Consider the following 24,752-nt stretch of genomic DNA (forward strand, 5'->3'; position numbering starts at 1 on the left):
AAGTTTGTTAAATTCTACTCAAAGTGTAACGAATATGAATAACTTTAACCTGTCAATATAAACTGCATTTTCCTGGATCCCTTCCCCTTTGAACACTGATGCAACAAAGACAGTCTGAGAAAACACAACAGAGCAGCACTTTCAGCTCAGTTCTGTTCTTATACCTGTAGTGACCCCTCTATCTTCAAAGAATCAAAATGAACATTTGATCTTCATTTGCAAAAGGAGACCAACAGATGAAACTAGTAGTCTCTATGTCAGATTTACTTGCAGAACTAGATCAGATAGAATCTAGGAGAACTAAGAATGCTATATATTGTTAGAGTTTTCTCACCACAACCTTTTCTCTAATAATTGCCCTCCACCCCTTAACAAAAAGTGAGCTTCTGTACAAATTATTGTCCATGAGTGTTGATTAGAGGAAAACACACAAATGATTTCTAGAGCAGGGCTATAACAATTGTTTCTGTAAGCCCTGCAGACACTTTGTTCTCTCAGAGGACAGTATTGTCAGTTTTCTCCAATAAAGGACCCAGTACCTCACCATCCTAGTAGCTATAATCTTGTTGCTCCCACACCACCTTGGTGAAAACCATAGCTGACACTCAAGCAAGAAAGACCTTGCATTTAGTTTTACCACATACGTTTTGCTACTGCAGCAGCTGGTAATTCAGTCCAAATCCAGATGATTATATGCAGAGTAATTTGAAAACTGTACAGTTGACCTATTACCAAATTGAGATAACAAAGATTAATGAGGCTGCTCACCACTGGAAACCTTTGTTGATAAGAACTTCACAGATGTTATGATGCAGGATGGAAAAAGCACAACTCAAAATTCAATTTCCATAGCCTTCTGCATACCCACAGCATAACCTTCAAGGAGTCTTCATGCAGCAATCAGACAGACACTGAACGAGAGCTCCACTAAGGTAGCTCTAGCAGTTCTTATTGTTTTACCTATTACAAATGTCTTTACTCTGCTTCTGTGGAGGATCAAGCCAAGGAAAAGAGTGCTTCCATCCCTTGTTGAGAACAAAATGTATGCCTTACTGTCCAGACATCTCCTACCAGGTCTGGACAGTAAAATGATTTCTTGGCTGATTATTACTCTTTTTTTAAAGTCTTCTCAAATCAAACTGCTTCCATTAGTCTCGAAGAGCAAATTAGAAAATACATCATTTTCCTAAATAGGAATGGGTAACACTGATATAAAGAACAAAGGAATTAATAGTTGCATAACTTGTACCTAAAAACCAAGGAAAATCCATACAAAAATTGGCTAGCCATTTATGTATCTAATTGTCTAATTTGCATGTACAGTCATGCTTATTGTATACAGTGGTGCACATTTCCCCAAGGGCCTTCAGCAGTTAAAAAGCAGGACACTTTTTAGATATGCAAAGTTTGGCTCCTAGGCCTTTATAAAGAATATGTTTTTTAAAATTACCAGTATGTCAACTGGAGGAAAATTGTCTCCAGAAATGAACTATTACTTTTAATGTTTCAGTAAAAGAGAAAATAATGATAAATAAAATATTGTATTTACCTTCCAAATAGCATCCTTGAAATATGCTACTCTATACAATTTGGAATCAGTCTTGTCTGGAAGATGAAACTAGTGAGCATACCTCTGATGGAAATTGTATCTGCTTAGCAAGAAACAAGATCTTATGTTTTGTCAGATCTGGTAGCAGTTGGCAAATAAGATTTACATGTCCAAACACCTTATTAAACTTAAAGACTGTAAGTAATAAAGACTAGATCATTGGGTTTTTAACATAATGTTCTCTGTAGGCTTTTATTTTCAAAGTGGCTTGTGACATTAAAAATTCATGTTTGTGGACTTTTGTCTTGACAATATGCTTGGAAAGAAATTAAGAATGTATTTTTTCCTTAAATGAGATATATAAAAATTGCCACCTTCCTGTAACATGTATTAGCCAACAATAGGCGGAAGAAGTAAAACATAAAAGAAGCATGCCATGTTTCCGTGTTTTGGAGAAAGATATTTATGAAAAAAGTGCCAAGGATGAGGTGCTGAGAAGAGTGAAAAAAATTGAAGTTTAAGTAAGGTTAATGCAGCAGGTTCGGGAAAACTCCTGGAATTCTTATTTATTTTTTACTGAGGATCTGACTGCATTTTCAAGGTTGCCATTCCATGCAGAAGGGATAGAGTCTGTCCTTAATACCTCATCCTTCTTCTAGGACAGTGGTTCTCAACCTTTTTAGATTTGAGACACCCTTCATTAGACTCAAAGCAACCCCTGAGAAAGCCAACTCTTAATTTTCCACTCATTTTTTGACTAGGAAAAGAGAGCAATTTTTCTGTTGTGAAGAACTCAGAAAGATGGCAATACATTAGAATAGTTTTGATACTATGGATTCCTATCTGAAAACTCTGGGTTCATCTTGTGAATCATGCTTACACACCTAACAATGCTAACACTTGCCTGATACAAACATTCAGTTTCTCCTCGGCGAGTTGCTACTCTCCCAGGAGAAGCCACGAGTGTACAGATGTTCAGGCTTTTTATCCCAGAATAAAAATGGCCTCTTCAGGAAAAAGATTACCTGGACACAACCAGGGTTAAATCACTTCTGGGAGAGTTTCTTCCAGGAGAGTCAATATCTGTACATGCTGACAACACAGGCTGACCACGGGTTGTCTGGGTTAGCTAATCAGGGCTGCCCTATGAACTGCTGTCACTTGTTGCCAGGCAGACTAAGGGAGCCTTCAGAACATAATGAGATGCATGTACAGCCACCTCCCCACTCCCCCACAACCAGCTGCACAGTATCAGCACTGCAAGCTCTCCACTCTTCAGGACCTCAGCATAATATCAATACACATAACTCTGGGTAATTTTTCTACCATGAGAACAAACCTGGGAGAATTCTCCCAGATTATTGGAATGTGTGTATGTAGCCACTGTGTGGCACCCCTGCTTGAGAATTACTGTTCTAGAAGGATTAGGGAATTTAACACACAAAGTTAGTTAACACATCTGATAATTCAGACACAGCAGAATAACTCTTACAGCACAGACAGCACCTAAAATAAATACCCAAATGTTAGGGACAATTGCACTGAAAATAGAACATGTTAAAAAAATGAATTTTATTAGTCATTATGTTCCGTTCACTACCTTTTAACTAAAAACATTTGCATTCTAATAAAATTGTTCTCCCTTGTAGTCTTATTTCTCTCTCTGCTTGATCCTTCACTGAATTCATCATAATCCTATGTTAAAGACATCAGCCTGTTGTCATGGAAATTACTGATGTCACAAATTCAGTATTAGAATTTCACTACAGGATCAAATATAGAAAAATAGAACTGGGAGAGGAAGGAAGCTATTGTTTAGCCATTGGAAAAAAGCTAAAAGAGAAAAATATTAATAAACTTATTAAGAGTAAGTGGATTTTTGCTTAAGCCTGATGTGAAACATCCTTCTTTAAAGTTTTTTCTTTTAAATGGACACAGAGGCCATTATAACTATTTTCACCAGTTTTCAAACTCAGATAACAATCAAATATAGGTGTATTATGATATCCAGTGTTACAGTATTTAGATACAAATAAGAAGCCATATATATGAAAAGGAGAGGTAATAAAAAATATCAACAATAGTAAAACTGGAAGAAGAAATAGAAAAATAGGTTTCCTTAGTTATAAGAATAAGAAAATAGGATCTTAGTTTTTCACCAATGAAATTATATCCTCCATACATTAAACACAATTCACTTAGCTATTGGTTTGAAAATGTACCCAAAGAGATGGATGGCACATGCCCTAGATTTTTTGTCTGCTGTCAGATAGTCATCTTCAGACCAGTTAATTTGTATTATTAACTTGACTCAAAGCTATTCATAGGATGAGTTTTGTGCACAGAAGAAAGCTGTGTAATAGATAATGTTCTTTTTATCTCCTTGTAGTCTTCTAGGCATTCTGGATCAGTCTATCCAGCAGGTAAAATGCACTTGGTCTCTGCTAACTGCTACCAAATACATCCTAATTCACTTGCTAGAATGTACCCAACTGTTAAAATACTTTAGTTAGAAAATGAATAGTAAAAGCAAGTAGTGGATAGAAATTGAAATGTTGAGAGGTCATAATTTGGGAAAGGGAAGAGAAGAGGTACTGAAACATTACTAATATATTTGCAAAAATAGTAAATTACAAAGGACATTTTTATTAATTATGGATATAATTATTACATAATGCTTTTCATTTACAGGTGACCAGGTCTAGACCAAAAAGAAAAAAAAACAAACCACAAAACCACGTATAAGCCTAACGAGGGACATAGACAGAATTTAGGCAACCCAGATTTGTGATCCCAAATCCCCTGCTCATTTGCTGCCTGATCTTTTAGGCTGCTCAGTTTTTCACTTGAAAATTCCCCAGGTATTCAAAGTTCTGTTCCTGCCTCAGTGTTCACAGGGTTAAACAGCTTAGCACCCAGCTCATGCATAAAGGCCTTGTTGCAAGGTAAAGTTTGGGTGGCTCCTGGAGCTCTTGACACCTGGATTGTCCACACATTAACACCTGAAACTGGTTTTAAGCACTCCTCATGCAGCTCAAAGTTACACCACTACAGGGCAGGATCATCTCTGATCCATGCTACCCGGCTCATGTTGCACTGAGGTGTAGCCACTCTTAGGATCACCTTAGTGTGAACACCCCCCACACCCCCCTCCCCTGCTGGCCTAAATCCAGCCCACTGCTGCCCCCACAGCCCAGCCCTCCAGATCCCTGTTCACTGCCTCCACCTCCCTTCCCTCCCCCCATTTACTTGTAGCTGCCCATGCTGTCAGTCCCAGGAGAGCAGGCAGGAAAGGATTAACCTGCCTGCCCAACCACTGCTCTACTCCTACTGCCTTCTGGATAGGCTCATTCCAGAGAAGATCAGCAGTCCAGCAGTATAACACACACCAGTGGCGATGCATAGAGGGTGCATGGGGGTGCATGTGCAGCTGCGCTCGCCGCTCAGGCAATGGGTGGGCGGGGCAGGCAGGAGTGCCGGTGCCCCACCCCCACAAGTGTCGGCCGATTGCTGCAGCCACTCCTGGTAGTGGCTGCAGTAATCAGCCGCAGCGATCGGCCTTTGCAGGATCGGCTGTGGGGGTCCCCCCTGGGCAGTAAGATCAGCAGAATCAGCCACGGGGGACCCCCCTCTTGGCTGGTAGGACTGGTCGCAGGGGGGCATGTGCTCCTCCAACTAAGGTGGCTTCAGTTGCCCATGACACACACGCATACAGACACAGAGCCACAGACACACATACAGACACACACATAAAGACATGCAGACACACACATACATACAGAGAAAGACAGGAAGACAGACACACACACACATACAAACACAGACACTCAGACTGACACATACAGATGCACACACACACACAGACACACACTGGCAGGCAGACAGACACAGAGACACACAGGCAGATACACAAGTACAGACACAGACACCCACAGACAGATACACAGACAGACGGACAGACACAGGGAGAGACTGCTGAGTCTGTAACGTGGGAATCTTCCCTGCCTTCTGTTTAGCTTCATGCTAACACAGCCAAGTATGTCTCTCTTTTCAACACAGCCACCAGAGGAGACTGTGGTAGTACCCGCTTTCCCAATAGCTTAGCTATTAGAGCACTGATCCAGAACCTGGAAAATCTGAATTCAGTTCCTTCCTCTGTCTAATAAAGCTTCATCTCATACAAGAGTGTCCGAACCACTCTTGCTATTCTGCTTTAGAAAACATTCTTAACGCCCCCCGCTTTTGAACCTATTATGACTGCTATCTAGCAATTAATCCTTCCCAGGAACCTACATGGAAAATCATCAAACAATTGCAACCCAAACTAGAAGACCCAATTTTTAAAGAGATCTTCCCAGAACCAACCATCCTAGCCTTTAAACAAGGACCAAACCTCACCAATCTTATCACCAGAAGCAAACTTCCTAATGGCCCCAAACATATCAAATGGATCCAGACCATGCTGCGACAAGAAATGTAAAACCTGCCAATATATATCCACCACTCCCACAACAGAATCATCACTATTCCTGGATTTTACACCTGCACCTCCAGAAATGTTATATATCTCATCCAGTGCACCAAATGTCCTGATGGAAAATATGTAGAAGAAACCAAACTACAACTACACAGCGGAATGAGCACACATCGAAAATCTATTAAAGACAAAAATACCCAATTACCTGTGAGGGCACACTTCTCACAAGATAATCACTCTCTAATCTCTCAATTCTAATCCTCAAAGATAATTTACAAAACACCTTTTGTAGACAAGCCTATGCACTTCACTTCATAAATCTACTGAATGCAAAAAATCATGGACATTGGATTTATAGCACATTGTAACCCACCTGCCGTCTGATAGCCCTAGGTAACCTGTCTGCATTTTACCAGCTACATTCTATCACCAGATCAACATTCCCCTCTCTGCCACATACCTGTCTCACACCTATTGTCTCCCATTCCCTCTGAACCTCAGTGCTAGACATTTGCATTTTCACTGACCTGCATTTGCATAATGGCTTCTATTCCATCCAGAAGAACACAAAATAACAGCAGACTCTCCCTATGCCTGAAGAAGGATGTTTGTGTCTGGAAGCTTGCAAAGAACATTTTTTCCAACTATTTATTTGGTTTAATAAAAGACATCGCATTTACCCAAAGAACCTTGTCTGTCTAGCAGTTAAAACACTCACCTAAGCCAAAAGAAAGGGCAGAAGAAGTGGTGAAATCTCGCAACATTGTATCTAGGGACTGATGAATTTAAAATACAAATAATAAGAAAAAAAAGACTGCTGACCCAGCTGCCATTGCTGCCATTTCTCCCAACTCTACATTGCCACCAATGTGTATGTGACCCAGCTTCTGTCAAATGCTGCCGAATCCCCACTTTTCCCACACCCTCCCCTCACAGCCCCAAATGCTGTTGAACTGTCCTACTGACATGCATCCAGGCTTCACAGGTCAGATGAAATCACTTGGTGCACCATTTCCAATCTGTAGGCTTCTGATCCCTGATTTAGGCCCCTACCCTCAGAAAAGGGTATTGGGCTAGGAATCAAAGAAGGTATCTCTCAGTAGTGCTGTGCAAATGGCCTAAACTCTGGACAGGAACAGGTTTTAAGACACATCTTAGTCCTCACCAGGTAATTATTGTTTAGAATAGGGTGTTCCCCACCCAATATGTGGCTTTTATGGATCCTATTCTAAACATTCTTGGTGTATTGTCTTGCACTTAAACTGGATGTCACTGTGGGGGGCAGGTACCCAGGGCTGGATTAACACATAAGCAAACTAGGCACATGTCTAGCCCCTGAGCTGTAGGGGCCCCAGTTCTTCCCTGTGCAGTGGCGGCACAAATGGCCCTTTCCACCTCCCTTCCCTTCCCTTCCCTTCCTCTCCCCTCTGCCAGCTTCGCCACTGTGGTTGCTGCTTCCTAGCAGTGGCTCCGAGTTCCAGTCCCTGGAGGCACCAGCACCGGGGTCTCGACCTACCCCATGAGTTTGTTTCCTTATGGCCCACTAAAAGGTTAATCTGGCCCTGAAGGTACCTGAAAAGTTAGTCATTGAAACACACACCGCTATAGTACTTAGAGACCTCTTTTTCTGGATTTGGATCTAAAGGATTTTCAAAAGTATCATTCTCTCTTCCTATGGATGAGGAAACAGGTACAGAAGCTTAGATTGATTTACCCAGAGTAACACAGGTAATGGTAAAGCCAGAAACAGAACTTGCATCTTATTCATTATGGTGTGCTATGTCCTTACTAGAAGATACATATTCAGATCAGGTTGGAATGATTAAAAATAATTTTATAAAAAAAAAGGGAAAATCTAAGCAGAATAAATAGACAGTCTCCTTGTTGTTTTACAATGTTACCTGTTCTTAGGTTCCTTACTACCAACCTAGACCTTTTCTTATCCTACCTAACAAGGCACTGCCTTATGCTGCTTGACCGAGATCAGCCTGTTAGTATCTAATGGGGCCCTGGCATGAATGTTCTTCAATCAGGAATCTTAATTAGATTTATAAGTATTCCCACACACTCAAGTGTGGGAAGCAGAATAGATTAGAGAGAATTAACCACTTGGAGGCTGGGTTTGGCACAGTTCCCTTCACTTTGTCCCAATAATTTCTTCTATATCTGAAAAACAAAGACATAAAAACATTTAAGGCTGCCCACACTTTACATTATAAATTACTGTTTTCAGTTGCTTATAACTGTAGAACTCTTTAACCACCCAGGCTGAAATTTCCTATGATGGGTGTGTGCCTCAGGCTGAAATTTTTGGAGAAATTTAAAATTAAATGGGCTAGACATTTAGCAGCTAAACTCTAACAAACTCTCTATTGAACATATACAAGCAAGATAATATATTCACTTATTCTCACGGTGCATCTTGTAAGATTAGTGTTGTAAAGCAGTCATACAGAAACAAGAAATTCTGAGGAAAAAATTCTGAATAATATTGTACTGACAGTAGGCATGATTTTAGTGTAGATAACCAAGGGTAAGATCACACAGTGAAAGAAGAAAGTACAAGAAATAATGAGTATCTACCCATTCACTGATTGAGGCAGCAGTCCAGTGGAAAAAAATATCATGTGATTATGTAGGTAAAGGTGATATTATGGTATATATAGACAGGTCAACTGAATTAGGGTTGCACAGGGAAACCTAATTCTGGAATTTCCTTAACTTTATGAATTCTTGATGAAATTAATGTTCTTTAAAGGATAGGGTGTTTCCAGGCAATTAGGCCACAGTTTGGGAGAGAGACAGAGACGTTTTTATGAACAATGATGGGGCTAGATACAGCAGTGTTGTGTCTGGGAAGTACAATTACCTATGGCAGTGGGGGCCAACCTTTGATAGATGTGCCACAAATTAAGCCCTGCACCTTCTGTGCCATTCAGATCCCTTTCACTTCCCCAATCTGTTGTTCTGCTTTCAGGTTTCTTCTCCCTGCCCAATTTGTTGCTTTGCTTTCTGCTCCTTGCCTTATCAGGTGCTGTGTTCCTTGCTCACTCCCCAGTCTGCTTCATGCCGCAAACAGTGGCTGCTCATGTCAGTTGTGGTGCACATGCTGCAGGTTGGCCAACCCTGGCCTATGGGATTCTATACTGCAATATTCGAAATCACTGTTCAAGGTAAAGAGGCCTTATGCAGGTATGGTAAATAAGAGACAAGTAAATATAAATCCTGGTCTCTACTTATTATTAGTTTTTTCTCTTTAAAAATTGACAAACTCAAAGCCACATCTTTTCAAATGCTCACACAGGATTCAGAACAAGAGACAAAAATGTACTGTATGCCCTAGTGGAGTCACCTTGGACTGTGTAGATGATGTAGACTGGGGTTCAGCAATCTTTTAGGATCTGCAGGCTGAAAGAACGCAGCTCCTTCCCACCAACACGTGTGAGCCACCACAGAACCTCCCTGCTGCCAAAATGCTGCCGATATCCAGGTGTTGCAAGTTGGATGAAAATTGCTTGTGGACTAGATGCAGCCCAAGGGCCATAGGTTGCCGACTCCTGATGTAGACCAAGAACACATGTTCCCATGGACAATTTATGAAAAGCCTGAAGTTAGCTGTAAACAAATTGTAGCTTTGAGGTAGTAACACTGTCTGCATCACAGGTTTAAGAGGTGCAAAAATTATGCTCTTCCTAACTACGGTAGGAGGTAAGGTAGGGTGGCATTTTTTAGTCCAGATGTTGCCAAAAGTGGATCAACTGCGCCAGGATGTGTCCCAGCACAGCTGATCTGCTTTATTTGGTGAAACAAATATTGGCTGTTATCCCATCCACTGATGCTGCTAGACAATGAATGACGTGTTCTTCTTAGGAATCCCCATGCAGGACCCTCAAGTTCTGGCAGCACACGCGCAGCTTTCCCCGCCAACAGAGATGCACCTCTAGAAATCCCTGGGGCATGTCTCCATAAGTAAAGTTGGAGTTCCCCACTTACAGAGGTGCACCCCTGGGAAATTCCTTCCTACCCAACTATATAGGAAACCCCCCCAGTGCAATGAAGTGCAAAGGAACTTGCATGGGGTCAAATGGAGCAAGATAGATGCCACATTATCACACCACCTTCACCATATAAAAGATTTTAGTACAAAGGAAGAGGCATTCTTTCATCCCCTCCCAAGGAAATAGTGGAAGAGATGATAAGGCCTACAGTTTTTCCTTGCATTAAGTGCCAAAAACGCTGAAAATCATTGTTATGAAGTTAAGCTTTAACCTCTGTCCTAGAGATAGATTTTTATATTCTTGTCTTAATGATAAATTACACAAGCAAAATGCCATGTATTCACTGTTTAATATTTTTCCTTAAATGGTTTCCTTCCACAGTTTAACTCTATTCCCTAGTTATGCATGATTTTTTTACTAGACTTCTGATTATGCTGTAATGTAAGTAGGTCATTTTCTCTTCTTCACTCATGAGTTTATAAAGCTTTGTAAAAAAAATGCTGTTTTGGTAAGAACTTGAAATGAAAGGTAACACACTTTTAGGGGGAAAAAAATGACTGACTAACCAGAAAATGCATATTAAACTTTTATATAGACTGGGAAATCATTCTAGAGAACATAGCCATTCAGAATAAATTAATTAATTTTGTATTTTTAGTTAAAGTAATTGAGAACGAGAAATTTATGTAAATGATTTCAAACAGATTTAAATTATCCATCAAAGAATCCCTCATGACAGGGTTAAAATAAACCTTTTGGTTGGTCCAGTCTACCTCCCCATGTCACAGCAGGACAAGATATTCACCAGATTTTTGAGTACACTTATCTAATAGTAATATTGATGCCTTTAAGCTTGTTATAATTACCTTAACAGACACATGGCTTGTTCTTAGCATCAAAATGTTCCAGATATCCCAGTTGCAGTTTTACTTTTTGTAACTTAATCCTGCCAGTCCTTTTCTTTTTCTTTCTTTCTTTTAGCAGATGGTGTTCAGTATAAATATCTCTTGTGCATACATTATTACCCAATATGCATTTAATATGCCTTCTGCTAAATATCATGAGTAAAATCCTGGTCATATTGAAATCAATGGCAAGGCTCCTATTGACTTCACTACATTTGTTTAGACCAAGGTGCTCAACCCCTGTCCCAAATAAGGGCCCTGGCGCTGTGTCATATAGCCCATGGGGCTTCCCACAGATCTCTGAGGAACACCATGGGCTGAAGTTCTGCACATTAGATTGGGACCACAGTGCAATGGGGGCCCAATCCCAGTTCATAAGGACCAGACAACAGTGGTAAAGGGCCCCAGAGCATGATCCCAGCTAGTCAGCTGGCTATTGCTTGGCTTTGTACATTTGCATTTGCTAAATAAATAACCAAATAAGTAATCTGGCCCATGGGGCCAAAACCATGAGCACCACTGCTTTAGACTGAAAAAAGAATCCCCATATCATGTCGATTAGTGTTCTGTAAATCTTTCCTGCCTTCCCATGCTCTCTTGTCAAGTGAAATAACAGCAATTACCCAAGCTTATTGCTCTCAGGTGTGTGTTTACACATGCGCCTTAGATGGCAGCACATTGAACCAGGTCAGAGCAGCCCCAGCTGGCAGAAGATCTGGGGAGGGGGAGTCAGCCTGCCAGCCTGGGGATGCTCCCCCCAGTTCAATGTGCTGCAGAGGGGCTGGCTGGGGCACCAGGGTGCTTCAGCACAGGGCTAGCCAGCAGGCAGCCACCTCATTAAAGCAACTTCATACCCCAGCCAGTTGGGTCAGTGTCTGCATGTGCACTACTGCAGAGTTGTTTTTTTTTTACTTTGCAGCGGAATAGTATTTGTATTTATATTTATGAGTACTATCCTGTTGTGCAGCAAATTAGTTTACTCCAGCCTAATAAGGGCGCATGTGTAGACACACAATTTTTACTGTGCAGCTAATTAGCCACTGCGCAGTAACCATCTTATGTAGACATGCCTAATGACACCTAAACAGAGCCTGATATTTTCAGAAAATGCTGATGATGACCCATTCTGTGAAAGGCATGCCTTTTCAATTATCCCTAGACTAGAACCCTGTTAGTTATAAATAAGTAATTTCTTAATGTTGTCCAATTACAGCTAGTTATACTTCCTTGTACAACTCCTCTCCCTCTATTTACATCAATGTAGGTTTATATTAGATCTAAACCCTCCCTTACCATTTACCCATTGGGTTTTCCAAGGCATGGATATTTAGCTTTTAGTCATTCTCCATCAGTCATTTCCTCTAGCTCATCAATATTTTTTGGTGTTCTTGCATGCTGTCCGTCTAGAATGAATACATGGTGAAGTCCTGCCTTCAGTAAAGTCAGTGAAAAAACTCTCATTGACTTCAGCGTGACCAGTATTTCACTCATGGTATTGAAATACATAGAATTGCTGGGCACTCAAATCATGAAGAAGTTTCTCCTTATGTCCAACCCGAAGTGATCTTCAAGCAGTTGCTTTCCATTGTTTCTTGTCTTCACCTGGGATGCCTTGAGGATAATCAACTGAAGACATTCAGTCTAGTCAGTTTTATTAAGCAAGCTGCATAGCATGCCACAGAAAACTTAACAATATTTAGTCTTATTTTAACATTTGCATTGGCAGTCTAAATCAAGGCTGCTGAAGTCAATGGAAAACTTGTATTGACTTCAAAAGACTATAAGCCTGGCATCATTTGTCTGAAAAAGATGTATGTACTCAGAGCCACACCTGGTAAAACTTCATTACAAGTCCAACAAGGAAACTGCATACAGAATTAATTAATTCAATAGTAATTAAATTGAAAGCTGATACAAGATTGTGCCAGGTGTTACTGCACCAAAGAGGGCAAAGAAACAATATAAATGGAATGAGAAATAAGGATAAGAAAACAAATGTAAATTCAGCTGGGAAGAACACATTGTAATACATCTGAGGGATAAGGATCTGAAGCACAGATGTTAAATTAAACAAAGAAACTAGAAAATAATAACACTGAAAGAGTCCAAAGAGTAATTAGTAATAATAGCCAGCAAATTAGACATGTACTTGCAATACAATCATTCCATCTTCATAGGAGAAAGCCATTTCCCTTCCTTCACTCCATGAACAGAAGCAATGGCTGGCAGACTCCCTAACTTATATCCACAGTTCCCTCAGTGTTATAAAGAGTTTATTGACTCTCCCTGAAAGCTGCAGAAAATCTTCCCCCAATCAAGGGGCTGAACAATAGCCCTTTGATTGTTGCAATCAATTCTATGTATTTCAATACCATGAGTGAAATACTGGTCACGCTGAAGTCAATGAGAGTTTTTTCACTGACTTTACTGAAGGCAGGACTTCACCATGTATTCATCTTAACTAGACGGACAGCATGCAAGAACACCAAAAATATTGATGAGCTAGAGGAAATGACTGATGGAGAATGACTAAAAGCTAAATTATCCATGCCTTGGAAAACCCAATGGGTAAACAGTAAGGGAGGGTTTAGATCTAATATAACCCTACATTGATGTAAATAGAGGGAGAGGAGTTGTACAAGGAAGTATAACTAGCTGTAATTGTACAAAATTAAGAAATTACTTATCTACGCTGATTATCCGGAACAAAAAGCTTCTTCTGGGTGAGATCTGGTAGGGTGCATGGACTATTCCTATAAGATTTGAATTAAAAGCCCCATCACTTAAGAACCCAAGACATTTAAAACCAGGCTAGAAAAAATATTAGAGAATCTACAGTAGGAGACAGTTCTGCACTGGGAGATGGATGTTACTAGATGTGACCTAATTGGGTTTTTTTCCACATCTAACTTCTTTTCATTCTGTGAAGTCTCAGTTATTTGGCAAAGATAGGCTCCTATCAAAATAAAAGGAAATGAGCTCAGAAAATCGAATATGTCTAGTCAAAAGAATAAGAATATTTTTTACTGTATTTTCATTCCAGTTAAGCAATTTTAAATAATACAGATATCTTCATCAGCAAGGGTCACTGAAACTATTTCAGAAACCTCTTTCTGAGGCTGTACAGATTTTTCTCACCATAAATCTCTCTTAAATTTCTCTGTATAAAATTTATATACACAGTTCTGTTCATGTGCTTATTAGAAATACATCATGTCTTTTGATAGACCTGTATGCTAATCTGGACCATGGGAGATAAAGCTCTGTTATGGACCAACTATGTCTTATTTCTTTCACACAGTTCCAACATTAGTTTTAGTGTTATGCAATAAAGTAATAATAATTTGACATTTCAAAGCAGGAATTAGATTGGATGATGAAGGCCCCATTAGATTGGAATCTGCTGCTGGTCAAGATTTGATAACCATATGAAAAATAATTAACATAATTCATATCAGAAACAATAACCTCGAAAACTAGAGCCCATATTTTTTAGGTATTGAGAGTAATGGGTTTTCAGCCACATAACTGAGAAAGCACTCAAAGAGGGGAGATAAAGAAGTCTGTGGACAGATCTAATTTTTATTTCTTTATAAAAGAAATGGGAGTTTCTACTAGGCAGCATGCAGCCACTATTATAATGTAAGTGTTACATCTTCATGCCCATATAGCAGTTAATTAAGTGAAATTGCTCCAACTTTAACCCAGAATGAAACAGGCTAAGGTTATAATGCATTTGCCTCACTTATATTACCTTAGGAGCGTGCAGACATAACTGTTACGTCATAACAGCTTATACTTGTATTATTCAATACTGATATGAATTGTTATATCTGTCCACACCCTAATCCTCCTCCTCACCTCTTCTTATGTTTTTGAAGTATTCACATGCCTAAACATATTATAAAACTTACATTTTTTGTTTTATATGTTAAGATGGCAGAAAATTAAATAAACCTCATAATCTGAAATACAGATGTTTAATGGGACAGAGAAACTTTTGAAAAGCAATAATGCTGAAAGTATCCTAGCAGTGATAGTGGCTAGTAAATTAGACAGGATCTCATAATACAGTCTTCCCATTTTGGCATGCAGCATTCCTATCGCTTCTGTTTCTTTACAACGTGGAATGGAGGAATGATTGCTAGAGCCACATATTGGTAAATCCAATCCTTCCCCAACTTTCCCTGCCCTGTCTCTGCTCTAAAATAACAGGGGATAATCTACCTAAAACTCATCTCATCTCTATGGGCTACAGAGTTGCAGGCAGTTTGAAGTAGAGTAGGAGCCCAGGGTGACAGCAGGCTTAGCATACACACTTCTTGATGGATACATAAACACCATGCTTTGCTGTATATACAAGTTTTCCTCAATTTATGTGGGTTCAATTTATGCAAATTTGCTCTTATGCAATGACCTTTTTGTATCTGAAATTCATTATATGCTAGGTAAAATCGCATCTTTGTGATCGGCATAGGCTGGTCTTATGCGATTGGCATGGGGTGCTCTGCCCTCCCCCCAAGCAGGTAAGTCTGAGTCTGAGTTTGTGAGGGGAGAGGAAAGGGCCGTGGGGCTGGGCCCCACTCACCCATCCCTGAAGAGCCTGGTGCCACTGCCGGCCCAAGTCTACAGCGGCCGCCAGCCCCAGCCTGCTCCTGCTGCAGCTGCTCTGGGAGCGGCTGATGCAAATGGCTTGCAGCCGCTGAGCTTCACCATGCCCCAAACCCCCCGGGGCACCATGCACCGAACCTCCTGGCATGATTTATGTGCTGTTTCCTGGGAAACCTGTAGTCTAAATCCCTTCACCACAGTGTCTGAGTGCATCACAAACATTAATGAACTTATATACACCATTACTTTGTGAGGTATAGAAGTATTCCCTTCCCCTTTAGATGGATGAGAGATTGAGGCAAGAAGAAAAATGAAATTATTTCCTCAAAATTATATAGAATTTCTGTAGAATATAAACAAAACGTCCTTTGGGCAATGTATCTTGACATTCCTGTGTTATCACAAAACCATCTTTTATTTCCAATTAAACCCCAAACTAAAGATAATTATTACCATAATGTTCTTATGTCCCTATCGGAGCCAAAGATCTTCACACACCCATGTATTTGGAGAGCTAACCCTGAAGAATTTCTTCAAATATTTGAAGCTGTACTTTTGCCAGGTCCATCATTTTGTCAACTCTGCTTGCCAGAAGGGAAAAGTGTGGGAGATTTTGCCAACCCTTAAAGGCAAGGTTGCTGTTTGCTCACTTTTCCTTTCTGTGGCATTACACAGAAAGGAGGACCTGGTACATCTTTTATGAAATAATGCATTCTAGTAGGCTCTAGGCTCTTGATAGCAGCTCTAGCAAGCAGTGCGTTTAGTTCATCTTGCATTCTTGGAGCCTAATCTGCGTGTTTCAGAAATGCCATGGGAAATCAGATTTTTTAATCCCAGTTTGGGTGTGGCTTCCTTTGCAATGCACACATTTAACATAACAAGATGATAGTGTCCTTAGTCAATGATTACTTAAACCAACAACTTTTATTTTAATACATTAAGTCTTGAACTTAATCTTGAGTTTCTGAAAGATGTCGAGAGCAGAACTCTGGGATGAAACTACATCCTTATTTGTTATATATATATGGGGACATGTAAATCTTTACATTATGATTGAAATGCTTCTTGCTAATACTGCTATTCTAGCTGGTTTCCCTCCTCTCTAGAAACATCTGTGAAGCATAACAGATGAGACTTTCTCTTAAAGATTGTGGGAACACATAACATATACAGTACACTTCCTGTTTTAGAAGGTTATTTATTAGTTTAAATACTTGTGCAACATTTGGAAGATGATCAAAACCAGTTTCTCGTGATGTGTTTACAATGTTCTAAATTAAAAGCAAACCCTATTTTCAAGTGACATTTGTCATACAAAGGCAAATGTTTCTCTGATGCTGCATGTGGTTTGTGGTTTCTGTTTGACAGGATCAGCTCCAAATGTTGAATCTGAAATTTGCTGCACAGTTCTTATGAGAATTAAATTTGCTATCTAACAATTCTTGTTAGAAGAATAACTAAAGGAATCTTTTCTCCCCAGAGTAGAATTTTTTCTATGACTTTATGTTTACTTAACTTTCAGCCTGATGCTGTAGTTAATCAGCTACACTGAGAGAAATTCTTTTGATTTCATAACATATTGTTGCTCCTTATCCCATCTTAATGCTAGTTCCCATAACCTTTGGGTGGTAAAATGGTTATACACAAGAACAGCAGAGCTCCCTTTTTCTAGTGAATGCTCTGGAAATGTGCTAAGGCATAACTTACTGAAAGTTTTAAACAGACAGTATGTAGTGTATTTCACTGTGACCAAACTGCTGTACAGTACTAGAAAAATATGCTTTAAGTGTTATACTTTGCTGCCTCCTTTGCAAAACATTTTAAATCCTGTGCTTAAAAACCATTTGGTAAATAAATGTTTATTAGTTAAGTTGCTCATTATTTCCTAAGAATCCTCACAGGTTCTGAAAAAGTATGTGGATCACTAAAACTCAACGTTTAGCAACAGCTATTTTGAGCACATTTTACACTGACATTATATATGCATTCACAAGTCCACAGAGCACTTCACATGTCGCACAAGAAAAATTTAATTGTGCCATGTTTCATGTTATAAATAGATAGGTACACATACACTGTATCATTTCCAAGAAAAACACTTCATATTCCAGTAACCTGCCCCTCTACTTCCGTCTAACACTTGCATGTTTGTCTACTGAATTGCACATAGACAATCCCATAGTCATCCCATATTTTCAATAGAAATTACTAGCATTTGTCTTTTTTTTCTCCCTAACCACTCAATATACTAACAGTGAATGGTCCTGATTGAAATTCAGTTAAGAGCGTCTGCTGCTGTTTGGGAAAACCACAGCTTACCATATGTACGCAACCACATTGTGGATGTTTTAGTACTCTGTCTGCTGACTCAGGGACACTTTGGGAAGAGGCAGATAAAAAAGTGTTCGTATGCAGCCTGAAAGTGGGGTGGGGACTGTTTTGTATCCCAAGATTTATTCTACATCTCCAAGGAGCATATTTTGCTTCCTGTTTTGCAACTGTTCAAATAAAGACAACAAATATTTTTGAGACCTCTTTTTCTCCATGTAGGAAGACTAATCACTACAGCTTTGGGAGCCAAATATTTTTAATGAATGTGAAGGAAGGTATTCTATGTAGCTGAGACTGAAGATGAATTCATGTTATGCCAAAAAAGAAGTTATAACAAAACATCCTGTCACAACCCAGTGGTTTTGGTGCCTCGGCATGGTGGAATTTTCCCACCACATGAGAGCCTCTTGCAAAGGTAAAGGCTTTCTGTTGCTGCAGAAAACCCCCGGTGCAAGAGAGTTCCCGCCATTCGGATGTAAATTTGTGTCCCGCTATTGGCCAGTTCTAAATTATGCACACGTGGTGGCTAGTAATTGGCTTGCTTGCCGTTTAAAAATTAGCGCGACTTCCGCCCAAGTCGGAGAACTTTGAGCACACTGCAGAGTGCTTCTGAAGAGATCTGACTCGTGGCTGAGCTGATCAATAGACTGATCACCTATCGATTCTTCTCCCTGTCGCCGAGCGCAATCCCAGACGTATCCCTTTCCCTGCCGGCCCAATTTGTAGACGGACGTGCTGGTCTGAGCCCTGCCTGAGCCCTTCCAGCTGGAACAACTAACATAGTTGTCCAGACGACCGGACCGTTTTCGTCGCAACAGCAAGCGACGTAAGTAAAGTTTTACAACCATAAAGCTTTCTCGGCCTCTCTATTCACCAGCCCGCCCCGACGAACGAGTAATTATTGTATCACCTCGAGTCGGCTCTGGCCGTCCGAGACACATCCTTTTAAAAGAAACAAGACAGCTATAATAAACTATGAACATTGGCTGAGCTATCAAACCAAAACTGCAATGTGTACAAAAAATGCACTGATTGCTGCCATTTCCCTTTTTTAATAGAGGTGCTCTGCCACCCACACCACCACTATTACAGTCAAACAATTAAAAAAGTTTTCTATCATGGTAAGAACAGATCTTTGATAAGGGCTGGATTCTGCTTTTATACTCATATAAATCTGGAGTAAATCCAATGTCTTCAGTATATTTATTACATATTTACACGGAAGTAAGAGAGACGAATTGTGGCTCAGGGTCTTGTTTGTATTCTGTGATACAAGTGTAATGAAAGGAATTTGGCTAAAAAATTCTATGTATGCATCTCATGGCATAATATTCTAAACATGTACCAAAGGCCTTATTCTAGAGCAGGATTTTATGCTGTTAGGTTGGGATCATATTTCTCTAAGATCTACTCTGAACAGTATTGCTAAACATTTGCAATTAGCTTTACTGATTTTTGTGCTGGAATGTTTACAAGGCAACATGGTTCCTAAAGCAACATTTCATATTTCTAATACTAAAGATGATACCACATACTAAAATAAATATATTTCAGCTCAAGCTTTAATTAAAGATGCTGCAGCCATTAGTAATGGTCTTGGCTGATTTGAGGTTTCAGGGACTTTAGGATGTGGTTGCTTATGAGACTGAGATAATGACCCTGTAATTTTTTCATTTTAGGAGACAACTTCAACAGTTGGTAGAATGTTAGAGCATCTGAGATACAAATTAACTATGGCGACTGGAAAAAGTTCAGCGCTTGTAGCAAAGGCCATCCTAAAAATGGATGCTTATAGAGTGTTTTAGATCTGCATGTGAGAGCAGAACAGGAGGAAGAACAGGGGTAGAATCAGGAACTGCATTAATAACCTACAGTGCCCGCAATTAATATGACCTTAGTTTGCATTCAGTGCCTCTTTACAGTAAGAACACATTGCACCTTGAACAGGTTTCATAGGCAACTATTGGCAGCATGGTTTTAAGGGACAGAGTAGGAACAGAAGGCCCAAGCAAGGATGGTCCTGTACCTCTAGCAGGTCTCAGAAAGTGTGGGAGGTTATTTTCCCCAAGGAGCCCCATTCCACAATTTTCTATCAGAATAAAGGATATAGATTTGCATTATCTAAAGAAAAATAAGTATTATAAATACTGATCATCTTTGTGGATATAAAATAAGCCCGTGGAGTAAGAGTAGCAGATGTGTTGGTTAGCTAGCTTAGCTAGTCAACATGTGGGTAAATTGGGATCGTTCTGTACAAAATAGCTGTTGGAGGTTCTATGTTTTCTTTTTAGTGGGCTTTATTGTTCCTCTTCCTGCCTGCTGTCTACATCTGACATAACACTAAACTGTTCGTCTCAATGAGCAAGATCATAATAGTGAGCTGTGAGAAAATTGAAATATTCTTTATGAGGGTGGAGAATTCAGTAATTACTAACCACACTCCTGCACTTGTTAAAAGAGGGATAGCTTTCTAACAAAATCAAATGATTTTTAGGAACTTAGGCCACCAATAGGTTTTAGAGAACCAAATTGCTAGAGAGAGGTGCACTGTTCACCAGTTACACCACGATGGTCACAAATTGACAGAGAGTAGATTTAGGCTAGATATCATGAAAAACTTCTTCACAGCAAGGCTGGCCAGAATTTGGAATGGGCTTCCAAGGGAGGTGGTGCTCTCCCCTACCTTGGGGGTCTTTAAGAGAAGGCTGGATAGGCATCTGACCCCAGCACTCTTTCCTGCCTAGGCAGGGGGTAGGATTTGATGATCTGTTGAGGCCCCTTCCGACCCTAGCATCTATGAACCTATGAATATGTATTTTTGTTCCCTTCAGATATTATTTGCATACCTGGCAAAGCTACTGTCGATGTTTCATGAACCAGCATGCTAAGAGAGCACATATTGACTTAAATGATTCCAAACTGGATCTTAACATTTTGACAATGGTAACTTGACTATGTGTATAGTATGTTCTGTTTAACTATTTTCTATTAAATTTTGTTTGCTCAATATTTTTAAGTCTGTCATATCAACCTGTGGGTAGCAAGTGATCGTATCAATTGTACAATAGAAAGAAGAGATGGATATTTTAATTTCACTATGTTCTCTGACACCTTTCAATATTTAGGTATGATGTGTAACAATTCTTTCAGTGCCATTAAGTCAAATTTCCCCTGGACACTTCTGTTTTATAACTTTCACTATCATAAATATTCTTATATTTAGTCATTTTTGTAATAATTTTATTCCATTACTATTTATACACCGTTTCACCATGTTCAATAATTCCTTTCCCTTCTTACAGCTCTAAGATATTTATAATGACTATCATATGCCCTTTAATTGTCTCTTATAGTCAATTTGTGTGTATGTGTGCGTGTGTGTGTATCTTTATACATTTACGAGTTCATCTCTCCAGCTCCTTATTTTTGTTGCTCTCCTCAGAATTCCCCCTAGGTTATCTACATCCTTATGGTGACAAGACTCAGGATCTCCTTTTTCTGCTGCAGCTTCCACTGTGTTTTATCATATTTTCTGTTAGTACATATGAAATACTATGTTCCTCTCTTGTTATATAACCACTGTCTCACTTTCACAGGCCCAAAACCAAGCTCCCATGGAAATCAATGAGTGATGCTCAGCATCTCTGAAAGTTAGGTTTTAAATAAATTTATGCATTAGATCCAGAGAAAGTTTTGGAGAACCAGATAGTTAGAGAAAAGAGAAGTTTTAACACTCATTCTCAAATATCTGCATATCATTTAATGCCCATATTAATACACACCAATTAGGACTGCATGCAGCTATTTGCATATATAAAGGGTTATTTTGATGCCTAACTGCTAAACTGTGCACCAAGTATCTGATTAATAAGACGACTGAAGCAAGAGTGCATGCAGCATTAAGAATGGGATTGCACATCATTTTTGTGTCAAGGCCACTTGACCATGTGGCTGGCTTGTGTTGCCACCTGATTGCACCCATTGACTTTCAGGGCATGATTGTGCCTGTCTGTCCCTTACTGAATGAATAGTAAGGGGAGGAACAAGGAATTTTCACCTATCTTAGTGTGACCCACCTAAAAACCTTGTCAAATTCTAAGCCCTGAGAGGATCACAAGGACTCAATGAATAGTCCTATTGAGTAAAGATGTCAAAAGCCGGCGCTTAGAAAAGACCTCAGGATTTGGCCTAACATTTTTATCTTCGGACTTGGCATTCTGTACTGGAACACATGTGCTAGTTATGCTTCTGCAATACACACTGAAAGTTGTTTTGTTGTATTCATGTGGTTACCAAGTTTATGTTGTGCAAAAAACTGTAAAAGTATTTTTAAAATAACATGGTGTTAATAAAGGTCATATTTTAACAGGGTTTGCTGTAGATTAACTGTTCTGTCGCCCATAAGTTGTTCATATATTAGCAAGTACAAAACCTTTGTAGCATTTTGAAACTCAATGCAATTTGAGTGATATGGGTAGTGTACATTTCAAAATTTATATGCAGAGTAAGTCTAGGAAAAGATGAATGGAAAGATACGACTTCTCTTGCCAACTTTGCAGAGGATGAGAACACATATGCCATGTCCAGATGTGTGTGGACGTTTGGTTCCCCAGGGACAACTGACGGTGGTGCACCTTGTGCCACCACTAGTTGTGCCTGGGGAATGCCTGTGTCACGTGAGCTCTGGCGTGCAGCAAGTTACCTTGGGTGGGGTAGGGGAGATCAGGACCAGCACTGTGCTGGCCCCAGCAGCCTTACCTTGGGTCCTGGGGGGCCTCCCAGGACTGTAGCAGTGATCCTGCTGTGCGGAGTCTGACTGGCAGTGGGGTACAGTACCAGCTGCCACCACATGCGTCACTCCACCTTTTTTTTTTCTGTGGGTATTTTTGACCCCTGGATATCCTTGCAGAGTGAACAACTCAACGCGAACAACTGAACATCTGCAGCACCATATACCACATATCGCTAATCTGGATGTGGCCATATAGACTGAACTGACGCGCTGCGTATAATGGAATAATAATTTGATGCAGCATTTAGCAAAGAAATATTATTTCTCTCCTTAAGTGAAGCATAAATTCAAAAATGTAGGGAGTACAAATAACATGAGATAAATGTTTCTAAGCACTGAGATATATCAACAAATGAACTAATCTAAAATAATTACTATTAAATACTAAATTTACAAAAATTATGTAATATATAACTATTTAGGAGGACTGTATGCTTCTATTAAAAACAACAACTCTAATTAAAAACATTTTTTAAAAGAATAAATGGTCAGTTAAATATCAAGGTTTACACAGATGGCAATATTCAAAGGTTTAAGTCCTCCAATTAAATGCATTTTATTACATTTGAGGAGATAAATTACATGTAAAATATTGAAAGAATTCTGTGGTTACTTACGGAAGATATTTATCAAGCAAAGATCCCGTAGCAATAATTTTCTCGTGTTCCAGATCCTTTTAATTCACTATTTCCTTATATTTGTGTCCATCCTGGACTCCATTTTGTGAATGTTAAAAGTGTATTGTCTATAGTAATTACGAAATATATACAAATCCTTACCACAGTGTATATTCTATTATTATGAAATATAATTATGAAAGAGGAGTAAGAAATTTAAGAGAACGGAATTTGCGCTTATTAGTAACTGAAGACTATGGGTGTAGTTCAGTAATTAATACAGTTTGTGAATAGAAAACTGAAAAAACACCAGTGATTTCTATAACAAGTTCCACACAAAATATCTCTTTTAGCGGTGAAAAGTTGGCTCTGCTAAAGTTAGTGAGGGAAGGATTTCACTTGGGCTCCAGAGCTATAAGTAGCTCTTTACCAAATACCCCCACCATAAAATCATTTCAATCTACTGACCATTCTTAGTCAACTATGAAATTAATATCACCGACTCATTCAGCAAAAAAGTAATACTGATGTCATTGATTAGGGAAATCCTACTGAGGATCGTGGTAACTTCTTAAGGAAAACCTAAAAGCTTTATAATTATTTTAAAATGAGGACAAATTACTCAATAAAAGACCCCTGCCAAACCCATGTACTATTAAAAAATCACTTATTATTGAAAAATGTGAGATTCAGGCCAGCCACATTGGGAAGGGATGATTTAGAATGAAGTCTCCATGCTCTAACAGCTCTTAAAAAAAACTTATTGACTGTGCAGAGTTCAAGGGCCTAGCAATTCAGATAAAGTTCAAGACTCTGTATTTCTTCTACTTCAAACTTATTGAATTCATGGTGAATTGTTCCATAGTCAAGCAATGGAGTTTGAAGCAAGTTAACTTGAGCCATTAAATACACTTAAAAAAAACAAAAATTACAACTATTTTTCCCCACCCAGATTCTGCAACTAACTAATCCAGGTGGTCTGACAGAAACCTTACTTCATACCTGTATCATGCCAGTTGAAGACCCAGTCCATCATGACCTTGGCCAACCTATAACATCCCAGTACCCTGCTACACAAAGACCTAGCATGCGCAAAAGATGCAAAATCCTTTAGCATGGGTCTTTCAGGAGATTGTCCACCCACAACACAGACCCACTATATTTCAGGCCCCATTAAGCAGAGGGGATACACCATGTTTTCCCCAATATTCCAGTCTCAAGGGTCTGCAAATGATAAAACAAAATCTACTATTTTAGCGTAGTTAATTTCAAAAAGAAAAATTAAGCTATGTGAGAACATTCTGTTTCTGTCTCAATAAGCTGCCCTAGAAGCAATATAATTTCTCATTTAAGACAGTGGTAATGTTTTTTCTTGACATTATAATTTGTTTATATTTACAATAATAAATGCATCTAGAAAGCCAGAGCTATAAATTGTGTGCTGTTTTATATGTATATATACCAGGCCTGCT

The sequence above is a fragment of the Alligator mississippiensis genome, chromosome 3 (assembly GCF_030867095.1).
Source record: "Alligator mississippiensis isolate rAllMis1 chromosome 3, rAllMis1, whole genome shotgun sequence".
NCBI lineage: Eukaryota > Metazoa > Chordata > Crocodylia > Alligatoridae > Alligator > Alligator mississippiensis.